This window comes from Elephantulus edwardii, unplaced genomic scaffold (genome assembly GCF_000299155.1).
Source record: "Elephantulus edwardii isolate Elephantulus edwardi_28Jun2011 unplaced genomic scaffold, EleEdw1.0 scaffold00114, whole genome shotgun sequence".
Lineage (NCBI taxonomy): Eukaryota > Metazoa > Chordata > Mammalia > Macroscelidea > Macroscelididae > Elephantulus > Elephantulus edwardii.
In genome coordinates this window covers 9,705,343-9,730,967 of record NW_006399864.1, presented here as the reverse complement: position 1 = coordinate 9,730,967, position 25,625 = coordinate 9,705,343, and the positions used below count along the sequence as shown (strand labels likewise).

The following is a 25,625-nucleotide window of genomic DNA, read 5'->3' as shown; positions in this document are numbered from 1 at the left end:
TTGACAACTACCTGAAAGATAGATAGTTCAAGAACACACCCAAAAGTAATTTAGGAGGTAGTCTGGTTATCTGCTTTTTCAGATCATGAAAATCCTCTGGGCCAATACTACCCCACCACATTGATTTGTCTTAGTTTACAGTCCATTGGACAAGATTTCCAAGGCTATAAAACAAGGCTGTGTAGCTTCACAACAGCTAATCATTTGTAACAGCTAACTTTTTGGTTAGTTGTTGTTGGTAAGCATCAAGTTGGAACCAACTCAAAGCTGACCCTCCAATTGGTTCTCAGAGGCTGTAAATCACATGGGAGGAGATTGTTCCTCTTTCTCCTGTGGAATACTAGGCCATTTGAACTCTGGCCTTCAGAGGAACAGGTGGCACATTTCTTTGCCCCCAGGCCACCAGGGCTCCTGTTTGCTTAATAGTTGAGTACCAAAAGTAATTGCTTATGGTTAAACATTCTTCTAAGTGGTATAGCACTGATCAGCCCATTTACTGTACAGAGGTAACTCGTGGTTGCTGTGATACTGAACACTGAGACAATGATGTGCTCCCATGGTGGACAGTGTCTGGTGGAGCTCCCCAATTAAAACAAGCTTGGAAGGAGAAGTGGCATCCACTTCTGAAATAGCTTGCCTCTGGAAACTCTATGAACTTGGAGAAATGGTGAAAGTTATACTAGTGTTCAGGTTTTTCCTTCATAGGGTCGCTATGAGTCATCTACAACTTGACAGAACTTAACAACAATAACCACCAAATCATTCTACCCTCATGGTTTTAAAAATGTTTTTGGTTTATTTGTCTTGTTTTTGTTGCTGGGATAACTGACGATAGTTATCTTTCTCTGAAGGTGTTGGCGCTGAAATTTTCCATGCAAAGACCTCTTATTTGAGAGTAGAAGCATTCTGTTTTCTTAAAGATTTCAGTTCTGGAAACTCTATGGGCTAATTCTACTCTATCTTAAAGAGTAACTATGAATTCGACACCAGGAATGAATTTGAATTTGGGGTCCTTGTGAGAGAAACCAACATAAAAAAAACCACACAGAGACCGCTTAGACTTTGGTCTGTGGATGAGAAGGATAATAGCAATAAAGCCTCATGCTTAAGACATATGGAGATAAATGGAGAGTAAATGTGAGGCTGCTTAAGCGTTGGCCGTTGTTATGGGAAGGAACAAACTCGAATCCTGAAATGGACTGTGGACAGTGACGCTAAGATAAAGACTAGGTGGAGATCAAAGATGAAATTGACCTACTTAGTTGTTTCGCTTGGGCTAACCCTGCTTATATTTTGGATAGGAAGTTACTTGAATGATATGTTTAATTTGATTTGGCATGATGAAGGTATATTGGATTAAAGCAAGTCAAATGGATAGCTTCGAGCATAGCTAGTACAAATGAGCTATGATTCTTATTCAAAGGATTTGAACTGATGAATGTAACATAATTTTTCAAAATTATTCTCAAAATTGGAATCTGAATTTATCAATTTAGGGGTCAATGTTACCTGAAAACATTAGCTTTCCAGTGACAGTACATATTTGTTTGTTTGTTTGTTTAGCACATAAGTATCAATTTTAATGCTACAAAGTAGCTTATTTCCTCTAAAATATCACTGAATAATTCTAAATAATATAACAAAACATTAAAAACTACAGTAGCTATCTTAAGTATTAAACCATCTTTTTTGATTTCTTCTTCTCTGCTTTTTCTTTATCTATTTCAGTTACTTGTAATTCAATTTCTTTGATACTAAACGTCTTCAAAGGTTGATTTCTTTTTATTACAGCAATTTCAATGTTTTTCCTCCAGATTGGACAACTTCTAACAAAGCTCTTATTGCTAATTTGATGGTTTCATTGTACTTTGCCATGGCATCTTCTGTATAATTCTTTTCTAGAAATTTTCTCACAGTTTTTGCATATTGGCCTTTTGAGTTCACATTCCAAGCATGATCAGTACCAGAAGGATCTGTCTGATATAATCTTGGGATACCATCATCATCAAAACCTCCAATTAAGGCAGAAAAACAAAAAGTTCTTCTTCCTTTGCTTTGAGTATATTTTTTCTTTAGAGTTGCTGTGAAGTGAGTTATGTATTCTGCAGTGACTGGGTCTTCCACTGTAAGTTTATGACTCTGACACTCCACATGGTCTCTGTTTATTCCTACTCTAGCATCAGCAGTTAGTCTTGCAAAAGCCATGCAGACGTAGTCATCAAGGGCACAGATTTTCCTCACAGTTCTTTCATCTTGAAGTTTGGCAACAGATTTTTTTTTTAACTCCAAGCACAATTATATAGGTACCTCAAATTCCAACTGCCATGGACCCCTTCTTCACCGCCTCCTGGGCAAATTCCCCTTGGAAGAGGTGTCTGTCTGGTGAGAAGACCATGATGGCTCGGTCGTACCACAAAGCTAATGAGCTGCACTATAGGGAGCACAGAGATGGGGCCACCAAAACTGTCCCCATTGTCCAACAGTATATATTTGGTGGTTAAGGGTTCGACACTGGGATTGGATGGATCTCATTTCAAATCTCATCTCTAACCCTTATTAACTATTCAATCTCTTGAAACGTCTTTCTTCATTCAAAAATAACGCTAGTGATACCAGTCTTTTCCAGTTGTGATGAGAATTAAATGAGATCAAAAATATTAAGTGAATGGTATTATGATAAAAGCTCAGTACATTGGAGCCACTACAAAATTAGAGAAATCAAAAGATAATGCATGATTGTTGTCATATAATTGCTAGTATGTAAAATCTAGTATGGAAAGTTGGTTTGCTACCTCTAGAAGTCAAGAGCTCACTGCTATGAGTTATAATTCATTTTTTCTAGAGGAAAAAAAAACTCTCAATGAGTCAATTAATGTGCTAAAATTTTAAGTTTCCCTAAAGTTTGCCTTTTCTGGAAAAACAATATAAACCTGATATATGTAAACACAATGATCATTTAATGCTTTCTTTTTTGTAATACATTTTCCTTATGCTTTCCATTTTCATAATTTTTATTGCAAAATCAGTGCTCATGAACCATACTATTGTGGAACTTTTCTGTGCACCAAAGACTTAGATGGTTTGGCCACAACTTAGTGGGTCTTATTAAAATTGAGGAAATATAATCTAGAGTCACCTATAAATTATTTTTAATTTTAATACAGTAAAAGTAGAAATACTTATATATATAAAGTAGTATACTTAAATTTCATTCCCATTTACTATTCAGAAGAGGCAACGGATTTATTAAGCTCTTATGGTATTTCATTTTAACATTAAAGAAAATAATTAAGCAGAGAGCACAAGATGAAAAAACCCCAAAACTACAATTAGTAAAAAAGGATATTTAAGCTTTGTCCAATTGAACTTCAATGCCATAATCCTCAATCAGAAATTGAGCTAAGTAAACTCTTTAGACTACCATTTCCTGATTCAGCAACATGCAAAAGTTTATTGATGGCTATTCTTGGCTTTGTTCTCTCTTCTCTGCCACAAAGATCCTATTAATGGAAATTGCACATAAGTTTTCTTGACTTTGTTTCTATAGATTTATTCCTATATCAACAGGTCAGAACGACAGCTGCTTTTGAATCAAAAACAGCATTAAGAGAATAGCATCCCTGTTCCATAGATTGTACCAGAAACAGTGTACTAATGGTTGGAAAAGTAAATGCCTTGGAGGTGCTACACTCACTTCCTTCTGGTAAACAGAGTAGAATCATGACTTAGCCAGTACCTGCTGCTTTTATTGAATCTGAGGGAGGTAACTCTGTCTGGGGATTAAGGTTTTAATGAAAAATAGAAGAATATGGAATATGACATTTCTCATTTAGCTGATAGCAGCTAGAAAGCAGATGGATGGCCTAAATCATTATTAAAAGAACAAATCTTTGTCAGGAAACTTTGACAAATTCCATGTTTTAGCTCTGAAGTTTCCTGAATTCAGAACTCTGAAAATATTGCCGTGAATATTCAGTTTTGTCAACCATGGAATATCCTACTTTCTCCTTTCTATATCTGTTATCTTCAATTATTACCTGCTTATTGGACAAGATCATATAAATTGTTCTAGAATGAAACTGACATACTGAAAGAAGAAGCTAATCTCAGTAGAGAAATGTCAAATGAAGGGGAAATTACAACTTCGATGACAGAACATAAAATTGAATGATTAGGCACAACTAAAAGTTTACGTTCATTCAGACCATGATTTTCAGAAAACTAACAAATGCCAGTTATTTAATATGAATTGACTATAGATGTTCTTTTCCTGTGTAAACTACTTTAATCAACTACTTTGTGAGATGAGTATAATTATTATTACCCTCATTTTGTAAAGAGGCTACAGAATCAGAGAGAGAAAAATAACTTGTTCAAGTCACCAGACAAGGACATTTACCTAATTGGTATTGTTGTTGTTGAAATGTGCCGTCAAGTCGCTTGCGACTCATAGCGACCCTGTGTACAATAGCCCTAAATTCAGCTCTGTCCTGTGCCACTCTCACTGTCACCGACACACCCATCCCATTTACGCCAGTCACCAAATAAAATCCACCTCATCAAGGGCCTTCCCCTCCTGCGTCTGCCCTCCACCTTCCCAAGCATGATGTCCTTTTCCAAGGACCAGTCTCTCCTCACAACATGACAAAAGTATGTCAGACGGAGCCTCAGAATCCTTGCTTCCAAGGAGCAGCCTGGTTTAACCCTCTCAAGGCTGAATCTGTTTGTTTTCCTAGCAGTCCATGGTACCCTCAATAATCTTCTCCAGCACCACAGCTCAAAGGCGTCAATTCTCCTTCTATCCTCCCTAGTCATTGTCCGGCTCTCTGACGCATAACAAGTGATTGCAAAGACCATGGCCTGTATCAGACACGTTAAGAAACTGATATTAAGAGAGTTGAGATGATTATTTAAAAGTATGAGGCTTTCTATCAATTACACTGGTTGTTGTTGTTAGGTGCTATTGAGTCAAAACCAACTCATAGTGAACCTATGAACAGATTTGAACCTTGTCTTATTCTGTGCCCTTCTCATCATCTCTGACTCAGCTGAGGCCATTGCTGCTATTACTGTGTAAATCCATCTCATTGACAGTCTCCTTCTGGTTAACTGACCCTCCACCTTTCCTAGTATGATGTCTCATTTTAAGGAATAATCTCTCCTGGAAACAAACTATGTGAGATGAAACATCATCATCCTTGCCTCCAAGAAGCACTCTGGTTGCACTTTTTCCAAGATATATCTCTTCTTTTGGCAGTCCATGAGGTATTTAGTGCTCTTCTCCAATACTATAACTCGAATGTATCATTTTTCTTCTGTAATTCTTATTCATTGTTCAACTCTCAGAGGCACAGAAAGTAATTTAAAAGATCAGGCCTGAATCTGGTATGCCTTAGTCTTTAAACTGACATCATTACTCCTCAGAAATTGGGAGCGCTCTCTGACACAAGATTTTCCCGAATTCAACACATCTTCTGGTCTCCTGAATATTGATACCAAAGGTCTTGATTATCAATCCTAATGAAATTGCTGAAAGTTTCAATCTTTTCTCCATCATGATATTGCTTATCAGGCTAGTGGTGAAGATGTTTGATGTTGAGCTACAATTTTTACTGAAGGCTGTAATCCTTGATCATCTGTAGCAAGAACTTCAAGTTCTTTTCACTTTCAGGAAGCAAGGTTGTGCCTTTTGCATGACACAGCTTGTTAATGAGTCTTCTTCCTATCCTGGTTCCACAGTATTCTTAATAGAGTCCAGCATCCAGCTGCTCAAATGATCTGTTCACGATGCAGATTGAATATATATAGAGAAGGGATGCAACCCTGGCACATGCCTTTCCTGATTTTAAACCATGTTCCCTTATTCCATTTGGACAACAGGATATTGGTCTATACAGAGGTTCCCTATGAGCATAATTAAGTGTCCTGGGATTCCTATTTGTCTCATATTAGCCATAGTTTCTAATGATCCACACAGTCAAATGCTTTTGCATAGTCAACGAAGTCAAACATACATTCTTCTGGCATTTTCTGCTTTTGACCAGGAACCACCTGACAACAGCAATGATTTTTCTGGTGCCATAATCTTTTCTAAAACCAACTTGAACTTTCAACTGTTCTCTGTCTATGTAGTGTTGTAGCCGTGTGATATTAATGACATCGTACAATAATTTCCGTATTCTGTTGAGTTGCCCTTTCTAGGAAGGAGGATTCAAGAGGAGGAAATTGAGGAATTCAGCCAACTTTAGAAGTTCTAAATTGAACGAAATCAAAATTGATCAAAATTATTTCATGATGATTGGGGACTGGAATGCAAAAGTTGGAAACAATGAGGAAAGAATTGTTGGATAGTGCAGTCTGGGTGACAGAAATGAGGCTGGACATCAAATTATTAAACTTTGTACATTCAATGATTTATTCATCACTAATACCTTTAAAAAAATGAAAAAAGGCATCTATACATGTACCTCATCTGATGAACTGCACAAGAATCCGATTGACTACATCTGTGGGAGGAATTGTTGGACAAGCTTAATATCAGCAGTCAATACCTGGCCAGATGCTGATTGTGGGACAGACATCAATTATTCATGTGAATGTTCACACTGAAGATGAATATTAGACTGGTAGATGTTGATAAACTATTAACAATCAATGTGCAATCGTTGTCCACAGGATAACTATAATGCTAGAAAATGTAGGGAATTCTAGCCTTAATGCAAGATTCAGTCACAGATTATATAGGGATCTAGGGATCAGATTATATAGGGAATTGGGTGATATGGTAAAATTTGGATTTAAAAATAAAGCAGAAGACTCCATTCTGCCTCTGAATCGGCAGTACTATCAATTTGATACCAAGACTGATGCTGTTAGATTGGCTTTTCGTACACACAACTTGCCTAAGGCAGCAATTAGCCTCAGAGTTGGACACAATGAACGGGTCTATTTATGGCTCCAGATGATGGCCAAACAACTCAGTACCCTGGATGAGCTTGGCAGTGCTTGGCCATGTTCACCTCATCATTTCAAGATGAGCAAGTTAATACAAATGAGCCCAAAATCCAACCCAACATTATAGGAGAGACAGAACTAAAATTCAGAGCTGCTTTGAGGGCTATTATCATTTTCTGCACCAGCCATCAAAAGTTGCACTGGATGACTCAAAGAGGCCTTTGAATTAGTGTTGTAAGATGACTCAAGGTACTCTCTTGACACAGACTTCTAACTCTCATGATAAATTCACACACGGGAGTTTTGATTTCTTCGCTTTTCCGTTCAGTCAGCTTGCAACCGGCATATTGGTGCTGAGCTTCATACCCAGATTTTGTTGATGATCCTGAATGAATCTTTTTATCTCCATCTTTATTGTTTAACCATTTGCATTTTCAGAGCTTAGTTCTCCATCGTCTGTCATAATTTTAGCTCTTGGTCAAAAGTAAACATCTCTGGCACTACAAGGATATCCTTGCTGTAAACAAGAATGAGAACATTGCTTCCACCTTCTCTAAGCTACACAGAGTTGGAAAACAGCTCATAAACTTTCTGCATTGTTCTTACTTCTGTATTTGAAGAACAAAGTCATCAGTAACAGCACATCAGAATGAGACACTAAAAAACATTTGATGCCATAAAAAATGATTCTATTTATCTGTACTTTACAAATTCAGTGGAGAAGCAAATAAAATGTCCTCATCCTTAACCACTGCCGTAGCATAAGATCATAAAAGCAGGTTTTGCTAAAGCTGGTTCAGTACCAAACACATTTCTGAAGCAGAAGAGATAATACTACCTTCCAGCAGTGCTGTGAAAAATGGTCTTTTTGAAGAGAGAAAGGCTAATAAAATTCCATTTTTAGTATAACTACTACTGATTTTTTGATGGAAAGTTGCTACAGCTGCAATTGAGCTAAGGAGAAAAATGTACATTATTTACATTAAAATTTAAACATAACCTTTCCAACAATGAAGGGTGAAATATTTCTATGAGTTATCAAAGTAAGTTGTGCAAAACTTTTTTCCTCCCCGAGATTCTCACAAGTGGGCCAATTGGGAGCACCATGAGAGATAAAGAAGAGATTGAGGTTGTTAACACTTTCAACTTGCTCGGCTCCACAATCAACCACTCTGAGCACCAGCAGTCAGGAAATTAAAAGACAAATTGCACTGGGAAAGTCTGATCTCAGGGACCTCTTTAAAATGTTAAAGAGCAATTATTTCATTCTAGGGACTAAGTTGCACTTGATCAAGGCCGTAGTCTTCACTATTACTTACTATGCATTTTAGACAATAACTAAGGAGGATAGAAGAAGAATCAATGCCTTTGAGTTGTGGTGCTGGAGAAGAATATTGAACATCCCATGAACTACCAAGAGAACAAGCAGGTCTGTCTTAGAGAGGATGCAACCATTTTTCTCTTTGGAGATTAGGATTTTGAAGCTCACATAGTTTGGACACGTGGCCAGAAGGAATCAGTCCTTGGAGAAGGACATCAGGAAGACCTCAGATGACACAGTAACTAGGGTAATAAGCATAGGAGTGTCAGAGTCAGTGAGACTGACTCAAGATAAGGTAGGGTGCACAGCTATTGTATGGGGTTGCAATGACTTGATGGCATACAACAACAAAACTGTATCATGATTAGAATAGTTGCATATTGCTGTGAGATGAGATTGCAGATGTCTCCCATGCTTTCCTTATTCCTATTATGTGATAAAGAAGGAAAAACTGACACCAATCAAATCTGCATTTAAGTTTGCTCTTTGGTCACTGGCACTTACCTTGTGGCATATAATGGACTTTAGTTCTCACAACCTCATGTGAAAAAACTTAGATGGCTGAATAAATCTTTAAGGCACACAGTTCTAATCCACCAGCTACCCTATGGAAGAAAGAGGAGCTGTCTCATTCCATGCCGATTATAGCCTCTGAGAACCACTGGTTGGTCAGCTATGAATCGGTTCCAACTCAGTGGCATGCAACAACAACAGCATTGTTCAGGAATACTTATTGTTCAGGAATAACGACTTCCTAGTCTGGAGTTCTGGTGGCCTAGTGGAAAAAAGCGGTACTGTAATCTCAAGGGCATTTGGTTAAAGGGTCTGCTGTTTGGCTGGAGCACTCTGGCTGCACCTCCTGTAAGACGTATCTGTTTGTTCTTTCGACAGTCAAAGGTACACTCAGTACTCTTCTCTAGCACCACAGTTCACAAGCATCAGTTCTTCTTCTATCATCCTTATTCACTGTCAAGCTTTCAGATGCATAGCAAGGGACTGAAAAGGCTATGGCCTCAATCAGACACACCTTAGTCTTCAAGCAGACACCACATGAAGTGTACAGTTTACAAAGTCCTATGAGACACTTCTTGTTCATAGGATCGCTATGAGTCATGCTCAACTAGATGTCTTCTAACAACAACGAGGCAGTTCTACTCTGTCCCACAGGAGCACTAAGATTTAGAATTAACTTGTAGCAAAGAGCAACAACTCTTCTTTTATCATCCCATTTAAGAAAGACCTTTTTCTATGTAGGACTGTAACTGAGTACTAATGGTGTTCTCTAAGGACATACTTATGGAGATACTATTTAAGCAGCACTGTCAGGTAGATCCAGGTTCTGTCATCATGAACTTTTCCAAGTCAACTTAAAAGATTATTTCCAAATAAGAACATACATGAGATATAACACAAATATTATGGATACAAAAAAATTGTATCCAGAGTCTCATAGACTACTTGCAAAATCTAGTTTAATAGTATTCTAGCTGTGTGGGTTTAAACAACGTTTTCAGCCACTGTTTGTGTCCATTTCTTCATCTGGTAAATGGGATAATATTACTTACCCCATTGGTTAATTGAGGTGTTTATGTGACAATATCTTTTAAAAGGATTTAGACCAGTGCCTGGCACATGGCGTCAAGATTTGGTGAATGTTAACTGTTATAACAACTGACTGACAGGAGTTCATTCTTGGAAGAACTACCATCTTGGAAAAGCTTTCAGAAAGTGTAATTGTTAGAGTTTTTAGAAAAAGAATGGTTTAAAATAGAACATATTTTTCTCTCAAACTGCTACTGTCATAAAGCATGTTACATGTTTTTTTTTAGATCATCACTATTTTAAACTTATATTTAGGTCTCCTTTTTTCTTGTGCATGTCACTTTACTTTTGACTCTAACCAACTTAAAACTGAAACTGAAGCTCAATCTGAAGTTTACCCTCTAATCAAAGTGCCAGTTTCCTTCAAAAAAACCTTTTGTGTGTGAGGTTTAGAATCACAAAAGATGAGAACCGTTTCAGTCTTTTAAGATAGTCACAGAGCATGCAGCAAAGAATATTTTTTAAAAGACAATATTGAGGATTACATTATCGAGAATTCAAAGATGCTCTTTTCAAAAGCTGAAAGCACCAAAGCCCCAGGCTGATCTAGACACGGTGAGATGCCACCAGCCACGCCAGCTCATGTATGACTGCGGATGAGTTCAAGGAAGAATCGCCCCCAAGCAATGGTAGCTCTTAGAAGGGGGCCTGCCCTTCACAATTTAAGCTCTTTGAAGCCGAATTTCCTTCAAGCAATGAGAAGTCTTTGTGATGATGGAAAACATACATTTATAATTATGAAAGATCTTAGCGTACACTAAACATGGTAGAAAAGAATGCAAAAACTGGAAGAGAAGCCTCTCTCTCTCATATATATCTCACTCTCTTTCCTGAAATGTGGGGGGGTAGGGGGTGGTATTTCAACTCATACCTAATTGAAATAGCCAGGAGGCATTTTTTCCGTATGGCTCTTCTCTTTTCAGGACCCCATTTGTCCCTTCTGTAGACAGGCCAGAGTGGAAATTCTGCTGCCAAAATAACATGCGCAAAAATCAACAAATCATTTGAGAATGACTGACTTCTGTAGCATCTGAGCATGTGTGTAAATGGGACTAAATTGTGCCTGTAACATCTTCAGCTCTTTCAGAACAACATGCTGGCTTATTAGCCCTTCTGACCTGATTCAGAATGATTATTATTTATTTTTTGCTGTTCACAAAAATATTAATTCTAACATCCCTAAATTAAATATTCAAATGTTCTAAGACATGAAGTAACAGATACATTGGATTAATGGAAGAAAAAAAAAATAGCAGAGAGCAGAAGAAATTATACACGTGAATTTATTAAACGAATTAATTGTATATATCTATAGTAATCGCGTAGTCATTAAATAATAATTATAAGTAATTCTGCATTTTGTTTTGTAGCCTTAGTGGAAAACAAAAGAAATAATAAGTTTAATAACAGTTCCACTAATGTTTTTAGAATAGCCTTGAAGCATAAAGCTCATAAGGATGAAAAACAACAACTACAACCCTAACTTCTTATCCCACAAGGGTAAGGACAAAAATGAAAGGGGTAAAAAGCTTCAGAATATGGAAAATGTCCTATTGAATATCATGTTGCAGATAAACCTGCTAGAGATATAATGCAAGGTAAGTCTAAAGTTTTGTTTCTAAGTTAATGCTGTTGATATGTATAGTCAGGTCAGAACTGGCACTACCTGACCCTTCAGGAGGTTTTCAGAAGCTATGAATCGCAAGAGAGGAGACTGGCCATCTTTCTATTATGGAGTAGCTGGAGGATTGGAACTAAGTGATTTTTGGGTAGGCAGCACAATGCCTTACCACTAAGTCACCAGTTCACAACCTTTTTTCTAAACTTACTCTTCATTTTACCTTATACAGAGAATACATGGACTTTAGTGTCAGCCTGACATAAAGTTTACATTATGGATTCAATCTCAAAAAGCTCAAACTCTTTGCCATGGAGTAGGAATTGACTCACAGCTAATCCTCCTCCATTGAGTTTACAGGTTGCAAATCACACAGGATAGTTCTTATCTTTCTCCCTCTAAGTTGCTGGATGATTTGAACCGCCAGAGTGGTTTTTCCTTAGGGTTACAGCACAACTCCCTAAGGACTAGGCCACCAGCACTTCTGACATTCTGGACTGCTCACTGATTGCGTGACTTTTCACAACCCTTCTGAGCTTCCTAAACTTGTTTGTACAATGTATGGAAACACTACCATAAAATATATAACAGACTGAAATATAAGACTAGCATAAGGATAAAATACCACATAATGAGTGTTATTTCTCTCTTTTAGTTTCTCACTTACACCATTTTTCTTTTGATATTTGAATATGCTATTAAGAGGAAGGAGATTCCATTCACCCTAAGAGTCTGTTTAGTTTCTTTGAAAAGTCATTTTTAAACTTTTACTTCTTAACTCCATGCTTGTGTGTGTGTGTGTGTGTGTGTGTGTGTGTGCACGTGTGCACACATCTGTGGTTGTACATGTGTATGTACACATATGAGGGTACATATATCATTGTCTGGATTCTTGCTGGTTCAGAGTAAGATAAATGTGGGACAGAGTGGAGTCAATTTCATGCATAAGTTGTTTTAAAGTTCGTCAGGTGACTCATTATTTAAACTTGGCTTAATAGTCTACATAGGTCATGGGAAGTAGAACTCAAAGATAATGAAGCCAGTCATTCATTGGATTGACAACATTATTATATTCCTATATTTCAGTTTCAGTGTGATGAAGTAGATGGCAAATCGGACTGGAAATCATGACTAGATTCTCTCCTTGACACCATCACTGATTTATTACATGACTGTAACTAGACTATGTCACTTTCTTATCTTCAGAATAGAAATCACTGAGTGGCTGTCCTCTTCCCCACAGCAATTTTTCATGGATAAATTCTAATTACATTTGAAGACCCCTTGATACCAATTCAAAATAACACTTTGAGCACATCAATTGACTGTGAAATTCACCAGTGTTTCTCTCTCTGCTTATAATGTGTTACTCGAGGAATATGTTGAATTTGTCTTCACACACACACACACACACACACACAAGAGGGAAAAATAAAGAAAACGTGTTGATATGAAGACATAAGCTGAAGGAGGTAAAGAATACAAAGACAGTTTTAGTTGATGCTGTATTTTTTTTTTAATTTCCTGAGTGGCACAAAGGGTTCAGAGCACATACATAAGGTTGCCTTAACATAAATAATCTGCTTCTGAAAGGTCAGTCTTGAAAAATTTGCAAAATGCAGTTGTACCCTATAAATTAGTGGTCTCCCAGAGTTGGGATGCACTCTGATGGCAGCTAACTACAATATCCTGCGGTTAAATCAAGATTAAGTGTGATGCCAGAAATCAATGAAAATAAATTACTAGCCCATGCTGTTAGGAAGAATCAAAAGCCAGAGTTGCCTTCAAAATCATTATGAAAGGCCATTTTCCAGATTATCATGGACCCTGCTGATGGATAACAGCAAAGATGGATACTAAAAACTGTGTTTAGTTGAATTTGAATTCTGCCAATATGAATATAGCTGATATTCAATTACCTAGGTTATATGCAGAATAGTCTTTGAAATAAATCACAAAATAAGATACAAATCTTGAAAGAGAACTGCCTGAAAACAAGTTCTCAATGACAAAGGAAATAGACGTCATTAGAAACTCTATGGTATTGTGAGTAGTCATGCCCCATCGAGTTGGAATTGACCCATAGCTGACACTCTGGGGGATTTTCAGAGGCAGTTAACCCCGCAGGGGGAGATTGTCCATCTTTCTCTCACAGAGAAGCTGGTGGACTCGAACCATCTGCCTTTGGGATTGCAGCACAAGTTCTGTGAACTTTGAAAAGAAATAAATCTGTCTTAGAAGTATAGCCACAATGCTCCCTGAACAAGAGTATGATGAGACTTCATCCTGAGTACGTACTTTGGAAATGTTATCAGAAGAAACAAGTCCCTGAGAAGGACATCACGTTTGGTAACACATCGGGTCAGGAAAAAAGAAGCTCTTCAATGAGGTGGATTGATACAGAGGCTATAACAATGACCTTAAACATGGTAATGATTAGGAGGCTAATTTTGTTCTGTTGTCTATTGTGTCACTATGGCTATGAGCAAACTTGAGAACCGCTAACAAATAACCGTCCAGAGCTCCCTTTGATGACTACAGGATACCATACTTCTTTGTAAATTGCCTGACCTGAATAGATCATTAATGAGACTTGTTGAATGAGTAAATAACATAAAACAAGAGATACCTTTCTGACACTACAGGCTAAGAAGCTATTGTTTTCTATTTGAGCTACAATACCTTTATCAGTCAAATTTGATGTGGTTAGAGCTTCTACTCCTTACCAGATGCACACAGAAACAGGATGACAAAGATCACCAAGACTCTGTATTCCACTTTCATCATTCTTTTTCTATGGACAGATACCTTTATCCTCAGACTGTCTACCTCCTATATGAGAACCATGACCACTAAAACAAAAAGGTTCTTTTTTTCTTTTCAATTCACAATATTTGGTAGCAACTCTGGCCATATTGTGTTGAGCTGACAACTGGATCAATTAGCTACGGCTAAGGTGGTAACTCTCATCGAGAGCACATGGAATATGAGGAAATGAGCATTTCCTTAACAGAATTTGGAACCAGCTACACAATTAGATTATTATTATAATTTCATCAGGAGAAATGGAAATATGTAGGTGCTTGTAATGAAAGAAAAAAGGAATAACACATACTTCATTCTAATATCTGTTGTTGTTGTTATGTGCCATTGAGTTGCCTGGAACTCATAGTGGCCCTATGTACAACAGCCCTAAACCCTGCTCTATCCTGTGCCAATTTCAACTGTTTCTGACACACCTACCCTGATTACCCCTGTCACTGAATCAATCCACCTCATAGAGGGTCTTTCCCTCCTGCACTGTCCCTCTACCTTCCCAAGCATGATGTCCTTCTCCAAGGATTGATCCCTTCTTGCAACATGTCTAAAGTATGTTAAATGAAGCTTCAGAATCCTTGCCTCCAAGGAGCAGCCTGGTTTAACCCTCCTCTGGGTGAACTTGTTTGTTCTCTTAGCAGTCCATAGTATATTCAATACTTTTCTCTAACACCACAGCTCAAAGGCATCAATTCTCCTTCTATCCTCCCTAGTCATTGTCCAGCTCTCTGATACATAGCAAGTGATTGCAAAGACCATAATCTTCACCTTAGTCTCCAGAGTGATGCTATTGCTCTTCAGTACTTTGGAGAGGTCCCTAACAGCAGACTTTCCATAAATTTCCATTATTGCTACCTGCCACTTGCTCCATTAAAAAAAAACAAACCCCACAACACTAGATAGTTGGTCTTATATTTCCTGGAGTCAAAAAAGTGATCTTAGACAAGCCTCTTAAGCATGTCCATTGAAGTACTAAACATTTAGGTCTTCCTTAGACATTAAAAGAGAGAGAGAGAGAGAGAGAGAGAGAGAGAGAGAGAGAGAGAGAGAGAGAGAGAGAGAAAGAAAACAGGATAAAAAAGAAAGGAACTAAAAGAGACCAGAAAAAAAGAAAGACAAAGGCAGAAAATAGAACATGAGAGATGCAGGTTAAATAAAATTTTGTGTTAAGAGTCTACTGAAATTTGACAGGAAATGCAATAACAAGGAAGATAAAGAGGTATACATATGTAAAATTTTAATCTACACCTGCCTCTGTTTATTAGGTATTAAGTAATCATACATTTATTTTTTTAAGATTAAATTCCATGTCATTTGATAGTCTTTTGGACTTTTCTAAGGGAGTCCAGCATGAGTGTTAAATTAGATTACCTAGGTATATACTTGCATTCTTTCTTTGTTCTAACTCATCAGATGGCAAGCTATTATGAAACACCAGCCAGAACCCACACTCTGAATAGGAGTTTTCTTTATACTCTATATTTACTGTACTTATTCTTAAGGATACAAAGTAAAAATGTCAGTTTGTGAAAACTATGTTTTTGAAAGCCCAGCGTTATCTGAACCTATATGAATCTAAAAAAAATGTCTTGGGTTGGGCTTATGGTTTGAGGTTTTAGTTAAACCTTAGGATATTCTTATTTTATCTGCACTAGTTTTCCATCAGTAATTATACTGTTTCTATATCTCTGACTTTCAAAGGAGGACATTATCATGGGTTTGGATACAGCAAGAATAAACTAAACAAGTTTTCTGCCCATATGTCAAAATGAAGCTGGGAAAAAACGTGATATGTTCAATACTCTTTTAAACTTTGCAATATTTTTTCTTGTTTACTTTGGTTGGTTTCTGTTTCTTAGTTATAACAGATCATATTGATATGCCAGAAAAATACCCACAGATATAGGTATCTTTCAAATACCAAAATTACAAGAATAGCTATTCTAGGATATGCCCATGGACATATTTACTTCAAGAAATAATGTTCTGGCTTGTTCTTTGGTGGTGAATATCAATAATTACAAAAACTACCTGTTCTTGTTCTTCCTGCTACCTTAGATAGGTCTGCCTGAAATTTCTAGAAAAGGGACCAATTTGTGTTAGTTGTTGCTTCTTCATATCTATTCTTCTCCAAAAGTTATTAGGACAAGAATGGGTACCTGACACTAAGACTAGTCATATATATAAGACATATATAAGACCAGTCATATAATGTCCTAATACAGACTATAGATTGATTTTTTGGGGGGGTATGTGAATTAGAGAATATGGAAATAGTAAATGAATTAGCACAATAGCCAAATCCTTTAGGTAATACCAGGACTTTAGTGAGAACCATGAAAATCCTAAAAATGACAAGATAATGACTAACACCATTGACTTCATATATAGCAGCTACTTCACTAATATGTCATTAAAATTATCATTTTTGGTTTACATGTCATTAAATTGGATCATTAAAGATATTAAATATATTACCTGTGTTTGAGCAGTTAACCAAATCCAAATCTATACCATTTTATCCCTTGATATATTTATCATTATGCTATATTGTAATGTGGAATTATAAGAAAGTAGTGCAAGGAGAAGCAGAAGTAATATAAGAGAAAATACACATAGCAGAAGAGAAAAATATGTCAGCTGATGTTGAGAAGAAGGTCAGGCAACAAAGTCAAAAGTAATTCATTCTCGTTCTCTCTCTCTCTTTTTCTCTCTCTCTCTCTGCTGTTGAGTTGGAAACAACTAATAGCTGAACTTCCATGGGGTTCCCAAAGCTGTAAGTCACATTGGAAAAAGTTGTCCATCTTTCTCCCCTAGTAAAATGCATTAAACATCTATATTGTTGTGTTGTTGAATACCATGGATCTGGAATTGAAGCACAGCTCACCCTCTAAGTTTTCAGAGGCATTAAATCTCACAATGTCAATTTATTTTCTAATATATTAATTGTTAACGTTTCAGAACTCTGATGGCAGATGTCTGTATGGAGTTGTGCTGCTCACGTAAAAGCTGAACCTCTCCAGTGGTTTCAGTCTACCAGCAGATGGTAGAAAGAAGGCCATCTCCTGCCAATGCTATATGTTATTGTTGTTGTTGAGTGCCATTGAGCCAAGCACGACTCAGCAACTCTATGAACAAAAGACCTGAAGCCTTTCGATGAACTATCATTTCTAAAAGTTCATTGTTTCCATAAGCTTGTTGTTTAGGAAGTGGATACCTCTTCTGCTTCCAAACAATCCCGTTTATAGTCTCAGAAACTTATTGGAGGATCAGCTATGAGTCAGTTTAGAGTGCACAACAGTGAAAGTGAGACTGAGTGAATCTAATGCAATGTTATTACATTGTTATTTTAACCCGTGTGAAAATAAAAATCTATTAAGCAAATAAAAGAAACTAATTGATGGCTATGTAATATGTAAAATGGTTGATGTTGGGTGTCTCTGAATCTGAATCAACTCATAGCTGACCCTCCAGTGGGTTTTCAGAGGTTGTAAATCACACAGAAGGAAATCCCAATTCTTTTCCCACAGAGCAGTTGGTAGATTTGAACTGCATGTGTTTGGGATTGCAGTGCAGCTTCCTTCCACTAGACCACCAACATAAGGTTTTAAAATTGGAATATCTCTTTTTTTTTATTTAATGTTGTTTTGAATATAATCAGTCATATACACCAAGTATCATATATTTTGTTTTATACAATCATTCATGTACATTGTGGCTTGTTTTGTTTTTGTTGATTTGTTTTGTGGGGGTATTTTTGCGTGTGTGCACCGTCAAATCAGATCTGACTGGTGCAGGAGGAGATTGTCCCTTCTCTCTAGCAGAGCATCTAGTGGATTCAAACTGCGTACCTCTGGGATTGCAGTGCAGCCTCCTGCCACTAGGCAACCAGAGCTCCGGTGTTTTATTTCTTTATGTTGTGTTTTATGTAATCATTAGTATTTTCTAGTGGAGATCCTGTAGTAGTCTGTAATTATAAGACCCTTGTCTGAAACGTCATTGCAAAATGTTTTCTCCAAATCTGAGGTCTTTCTTTACAACCTATTAGAGAAAAATTTTTATGTACATAAGAAATTAATTTTAAGATGGTACCATTCATTCATTTTATCCTTTCCAGGTTGTGCATTTTTTTGGCTATGTTTGTGAGTATGTTTATACCATTTCCCAGGGCTTATACATTTGTTCCAATTTTGCCTCTTATGGTCTTTATGGTTTTGAGTTTTACCCTTGGGACTCTGGTCTACTTTGAGTTGCTTTTTTTGTGTATGATGTGAAATGTGGATCCTGTTTCAGTTTCTGGCAAGTAGATGTCCAGAAGTACCTTATTAGCTAGAGAATAAAAAAAAAAATAAATAAAAAAATAAACCACAACAAAAAACCCTAATCTACAGAACTGATAAGCATATTTGTGGTCTGGAAGAATTTTCATAGAGCATCATATTAAAGAACAATTAAAATGATCCACTACTTACTCTAAAGTTAGTATCTAATCTACCCTTTGTCATCAGTTTCTCAAAATTGAATGAATTATTCAGAAGAGCACGGTGGAGTTCCTAGGGACCCTGCCTTAGCTGCACTGGCCAGGACTTCTCCTGATAACAAGGTGATTTTACTCTTCAAACCAATCTGAACCTCTTGGTTGAATCCTTTCTCTAGAGAACATAAGAAACTATTCATAATGTCTCGGTTTTAATCCACCAGACATTTCAAAGTGGAAACAGGAAGTTTCTCCCTTTCAGATTTACAGCATTGGAAATCCAGTGTAGAGTCAACATACTTGAATTCGACTGCACAACAATGGGTGGAGAGATTCTCCAACTCTTTATGTAACTCTTCATTCAGTTGGAGCTGCATTTTCTACTTAGACACACACAGCGTGTCAGAGATCAATATCACTAAGAAGAATGTTCCTAACTGCACAGAAACATTTCTAATGCATTCCAAAGTACCGTCAAAGAGAAAAACCAATAACAGACATCTTACTTTGATTTTAAGGCTTGATTTTTATCCAGAGAACCAAATATTATCCATGAAAAGCCTGACCTAAGCTGCAAAAGCATCGACTCCCCTGCCCCCCACACTCCAAAACAACTCTACAGCAATACAAATGTGTCTGGTCTGTTATCTCTAGGAAAGCCTAGTCAACAATAAAACCATTACCTCCTGATTCTCTGAAAAAGACTAAATGTTTGTTTCATTTAAATTTCATGTGGTTGAAGGGTCATTTTTTTTTTAGCAGCCAGGCTACAGACCATCTTGTGACCTGGTATCAGCTTCTTTCAGTGAGAGAATGGGAGCAGGGCACAATCAATCACATTAAGATTATTACATCAAATCATCGCAACTATCAAATGAACTCTGACTCAAAATCTAGATCCTGGAGCCATACTCCAACCATCCTCCATGCAGACTCTGTGCATTCTCTATCTGGGTTCCGAGGCTATAAACATTTCTAGGAAGAGTCAATACATCTTTCTCTTGAGGAGTGGTTAGTAAACTCCAACAGTTAACCTTCTGGTCAACCTTGTAGTTGCTCAACATATTTTGTACTATCCCACCAGGGCTTTGTATGTTACGATTAGTCAATGGTTGGATACCTGTTCTTCTTCTTGGCCTTACAAGCGTCAATGGAATCAGCCTTCTTTGAATCATTTCTATTTTATAAAATTAAAATAACCTCCATACTTTCACAGAATAAATCATTTATGTCAATTTATTTGAGGTTTTTAAGTTATTTTTAATCATACAATAATTTTGAAACTTGAGATGAAATTAACAAAGGAAATGAAAAACAATATTTTGTGATCATTTGTTGAGAAAAGAGATCCTAATATTTGTTAGTAGATTACCTTGATTGGTACTGATCTATGAAAGTGATAAAATAGCAACAGTAAAAATAATGTAACCAGCTTTTTATAACAAAACACTGGTTTCTTTTTGGCACAGAAGTTTATTCTGTTGTTATGGGAGAACAAAACATCATTTTATGATGTTGTGACTAACTCTAAGAATGGGAATCCCACAACACTTGATCATGCTAATGTGAAACCTGTTCTTGGACCAGGAGGCAGTCATCAGAACAGAGGAAGGAAACACTACATTGTTCAAAATTGGGAAGGGGGTCTCCTCCCATGTGATCAATGGCCTCTGAAAACCTTCCAGAGAGTCAGTTTTGGGTTGGTTCCGACTCTATGATAGACACCAACAATTTAGCCAAACGAAGGTCGCATACGCATGGAATCTCCATGAGTTACTATCAACTTGAAAATAACCCGTCAATTGATCTTAGCTTGGTCTCAAGTTTTAATTTTTTGGCTGAAATATTTTCTTTACCTTGTAATCCCAGAGACTGGAAATCCCTGGTGTAGAAGAGGACCATCACACGAAGGTATGGGCAAAGGGGGATTGAAAAGGAAAGGTCAGATGTGGATGAAAAGAGAAAGGTGACTTGTATTGAGTTTATTCTTTGCAAAGATGGGGGAAAAAAAGGACAGGAAAAAAGGTCATTGAAAAGTTACAATCCTGAAGAACTTTAAAGGTGTTTTTTTTTTTTTAATACACCTGAACCTTTATGTTGTATAACTACAATGAATATAGATTATTTGAGGTTTGCAATGTTGGTTGTATTTATGTTTATCTGTTTTCCATGATTGATAAGGTGGCACCCACAAAGTAAACTTCTGGAGTCATTTTCATTAAAAAGACAGAGCTAATCTTACCACAGAATCTCATTGGCAAAATAGAGAAATATTGCAACTCACCGCAATAAAGTAAATATTTCAACAAGATAAATATCCATTTAAGAATGAAAACTGCTGAACCGTGGAAAGTGGAAGCCACTAAACATTTTGATACATGTTTCAGCCAGGTTTCAGCCAAACCACGGTATTGTCCTGTCAAGTTATGGGTATCAAACTGAGAGAGAGGAACTGGCCCTAGAATACAAGAAAGGATAGAAATAGGATTACATTTCAAAAGTAGCCCTGTCAGCTTGTGGTTTTCTCCTGCTGCAAAGGCAACAGGACTCTTTTCCACCTGTTTGAGAAGCTATTGACTTTTAATTATTTTCAGGTAGCCTACTTTTATTTTGATAGTTGTCTCCCCCCAACCCTTATCATTCTCAAGTAGCATCTCTTGTCATGACTACTTTTCCTTTCCCTTATTTATCTCGTCTCTGAAGTTTTGATTCCCACTTCCTGTTGCAGACAGAATGCAGGAAATGTCCACTGTTGTTACAATCATTCTCAAGGCCTTATCGTTTTTCAAATACAAGTTATCACAAGAAAGGAAATGACTCAGAATTGCATTGAAAAGGTTAACAATTAAAGTCTTAACAATGTAAATTTAGCAACTAAAAATTAAGTCAGAATTTTATTCCCAGTACAACATAATAATTCAGGTAAATCTGCTTGGAGGAGGGAAGAAAACTTGGAAACTTATTTACATAAAAATATGGAACTCTGAAGTTAATTCAGTTAGGGTAGACCTAAAATAGATGTTCTTACACTCTATGGAGCAGGAGAATTTTACACAAATGACAATTTGACTGATTAAAAAGAAGACAATTAGAAAAATTACATTTAACTTACAGAGACAATAAGCACAAAGGCATATAATTGTTTGCATACAAATGAATGTCAGAACTGACTAGCTTTTCTTTCAAGAAAATGAGGAAGACATCTTATTCATTCTTTATTTATGGTGTGACCTAGCCTTAATAAAATTGACTTTTATTTAATATCCTCTAGTTTGGACATTACTGAATCAGGTTAGCTTTACCTCCATTAGTCAAAAGTAATGAAGCTTTATGACACAGAATCATTTCATCACTAAAGGCAGTAATGGAATCAGAATAAATTTGGCTCACAAAGATTTGTGACTCACTAAGAAAATTATAAGGATATAAAATGGAAAATATTTATATATTACATGTGTCGCTGTTTGTGTATCATAAAGGGGGAACCAACCCCTAGCTGACCCTCCAGTGGGTTTTCAAAGGCAGTTAATCACAGGGAGGCGATTGCCCATCCTTCTCCCACGGAGCAGCTGGTGGTCTCGAATCACGTCTTTGGAATTGCAGCGCAGCTTTTTGTCACTAGGCCATCAGACTGCCAATATTACACACATATGTATAAAATCTTTTTTGATTAAATAGATTTATAGTATTCTTGATTTTTAACAAAGTTAGTACAGTGAACACAGTTTAAGTGGCTTGTTTTTATTTTCTTCTTATAAAAGATTACATAAAAGAACTCCTTTCGTATTGTGACTTGAAAGTATTTCCCTACACAATTTGAGAGCCAACCAAACTATTTTTTCAAAAATCACAAGAACAGATAATAAAGCGACTCCATAAGGAAAACAGGAGAAATAAAGCAAAGATCCTGCTAAAAATACTAAGAATGAAGTAAGTCTCTCTTTTGTGTCTCCATCTTCAACAGAAAAGGTAAATGTTTGATAAGATGCTTTAAATATTGTATGTGAAATAACTCATAGTTGAGACCTGACAAGGTGAAAAGAGCATTTTATATACTTGAAAATACTTTACTTCTGGGGAAATGCTGGAAATTAACTTCCTTGTGATGCAGGAGTGGCACTGTGGCTGGCTTACAAAAGTGATTTTATGAAGTTATATTTATTCCTTTTCATTGTATTGTGCATAAAAAAATGCTTATACAGTATAGACAGCAATAGTTACAGAAGAGGGATTTTCATGTTGGTCACCTAGACAACATATGAGACTCCTAATTGTCTTCTGTCACTTCTGAAGGGGGAAAAAATTGCATCTCAACCTTTCTAAGTATGATGTCCTTTACCAAGGAATAACCTCAATAAGCCCAAAATATAAGAAGTGAAACTTTGTCGTCTTTGCCTCTAAGGAGCATACTGTTTGGCCCCACTTTCTCTAAGATGTTATCTTTTTGTTCGCTTGGTAGTCCATGGCATATTCTGTACTCTTCTCCAACACCACAGCTCACAAGTGGATATTATGCAAAAGAAAGGACGACTCCCAATCAGTTGGGTTGACATAGTGACTACAGCAATGGGTTCAAGTGTGTGAGTGCTGAGGAGGAGGAGGCTGACACAGGATAGGACAGGGTTCGTGTCTGTTGTCCATAGAAATGCCAGGAATTGTATTCAACTCAAAAGCACCTAAAAACAACAAACCATGTAATATTTGAAGAACTGTTTTTGTGTTCTGCCAGGTTGGAACTGACTCATAGCTGACTCTTGAGCATTTTTCCAGCAGTAGTAAATCACGCAGGAAGAGATTGCCTATCTTTCTGTAGAGCAGCTGTTGGATTTGAACAGCATGCCTTGGGACTTAAACAGTTTCTTACTACCAGGCCATCAGAACAAAAGAGTTATACTAACAGTCATTGGAGAAGGACGTCATTCTGGGAAAGGTGGAGAGAGTCATGGAAAAAGAGGAAGACTTTCAATGGGATAGATTGACCCAGCATCAAACACAATGGTCTTGAGCATGACAGAAGTCAAGAGGACAGTAAGTACGGGATAGGGCAAGGTTCAGATCTGTTGTTAATTGGGTCACTGTAAGTCAGAGTATACACAATGGCATCAAACAACTTCAAACCAACACACCACCTGTCTGTCAGTTTGTCTTATTGCAGTGACTTGAATGTTGCTTAGGAGCTCTGGTGGTCTAGTGGTAAAGAGTTGCTCTGGCAACCCAAAAAGTACACAGTTCAAATCCATCAGTTGCTGTGCAATAAACAGATGGATACTCTCCTCCCATGCCATTAACTGTCTCAGAAAACCCACTGGAGGGTAATCTACTCTGACTCAATAGAACACAACTGCAAAAACAATGTTATAAAGTATGCCACTGATGTTTCAAATATTACCTTTAATAATCTTCAGGAAAAAAGTCCTCAACATTTGTGTGTCTTTCTTTCTCTCTCCAGGTTCATAGGGTTTCCGGAGGCAAGCTATTACGGAAGTGGATGCCACTCCTGCTTCCAAGCTTGTTTTAATATTGGAAATAGACAAGTATAATATAAACTAATATGTCTCACTCTTGAATATGCCATCAAAGTAGATTAAATAACTTAAACTTATATTAGGTTATCCTCTAAGTTTTTCTTTCTTTTTAAAGAAAAAGAACATATTTTCTTTACTTTCAATTTATTAACTTCTCACTTCTGAGGAACCCATGTCCATCAATTGCCTAAGTCTACTCCTTTCTGAACTTTTTCTTAAAGTTACTTCAAATTTTTTATATGATTATTTATTGCAGCTTACATTTATGCCAAGGTATAGCACAGGAAAAGAAAGTGGAGATGAGTAGTGAAATTATTACTGAAAGCACAGACATAAATAAGAAGTCTCACTAAAATAAAATTATAATTCATATGTTTATTTTTATAGTTTTCTCAATTTCTAAACAAAGCATGGCTATTGAAGATGAATCTGATATTATCAATAATATTTTGCTATTTGTTGTTGTTGTGGTTATGTGCCGTCCAGTCGTTTTCGACTCATAGCGACCCTATGCACAACAGCCCTAAACCCTGCTCTATCCTGCGCCAACCGCACCGCCACTGACACACCCATCCCGATTACCCCAGTCACCGAATCAATCCATCTCATAGAGGGTCTTCCCCTCCTGCGCTGTCCCTCCACCCTCCCAAGCATGATGTCCCTCTCCAAGGACTCATCCCTCCTGGCAACATGTCCAAAGTATGTCAGACGAAGCCCCAGAATCCTTGCTTCCAAGGAGTAGATTGGTTTAATCCTCTCCAAGATGAATCTGTGTGTTTTCCTGGCAGTGAAGGGTACATTCAATACCCTTCTCCAGCACCACAGCTCAAAAGCATCCACTCTCCTTCTGTCCTCCCTAGTCATTGTCCAACTCTCTGATGCATAACAAGCGATTGCAAATACCATGGCTTGTATCAGGTGCACCTTAGTCTCCAGAGAGACACTGCTGCTCCTGAGTACCTTTGAGAGGTCCCTAACAGCAGACTTTCCCATCGCGATACGCTTTTTGATTTCCTGACTGCTGGTGCCAAGAGTGTTGACTGTGGAGCCGAGCAAAGGAAGCTGTGAACACTCTCAATCTCTTCGTCATCCATCCTGACGCTGCCAATTGGCCCAGTGGCGAGAATCTTTGTCTTCTTGACATTGAGCCTCAGTCCATACTGAAGGCTGCAGTCCTTGACCCTTCGCAGCAAGTGCATGAGGTCCTCCTCAGTTTCAGCAAGCAGGGTTGTGTCATCTGCATAATGGAGATTGTTAATAGATCTTCCACCAATCCTGATGCCACAATTCTCCTCATAGAGCCCAACCTCT

General features: G+C 37.2%; 1 pseudogene; it reads right to left on the bottom strand.

Annotated features, from left to right (window-relative positions):
* Nucleotides 1-1,675: 1,675 nt before the first annotated feature.
* On the bottom strand, nucleotides 1,676-20,691 carry LOC102849374 (annotated as a pseudogene).
* Between the last annotated feature and the right edge of the window lie 4,934 nt (nucleotides 20,692-25,625).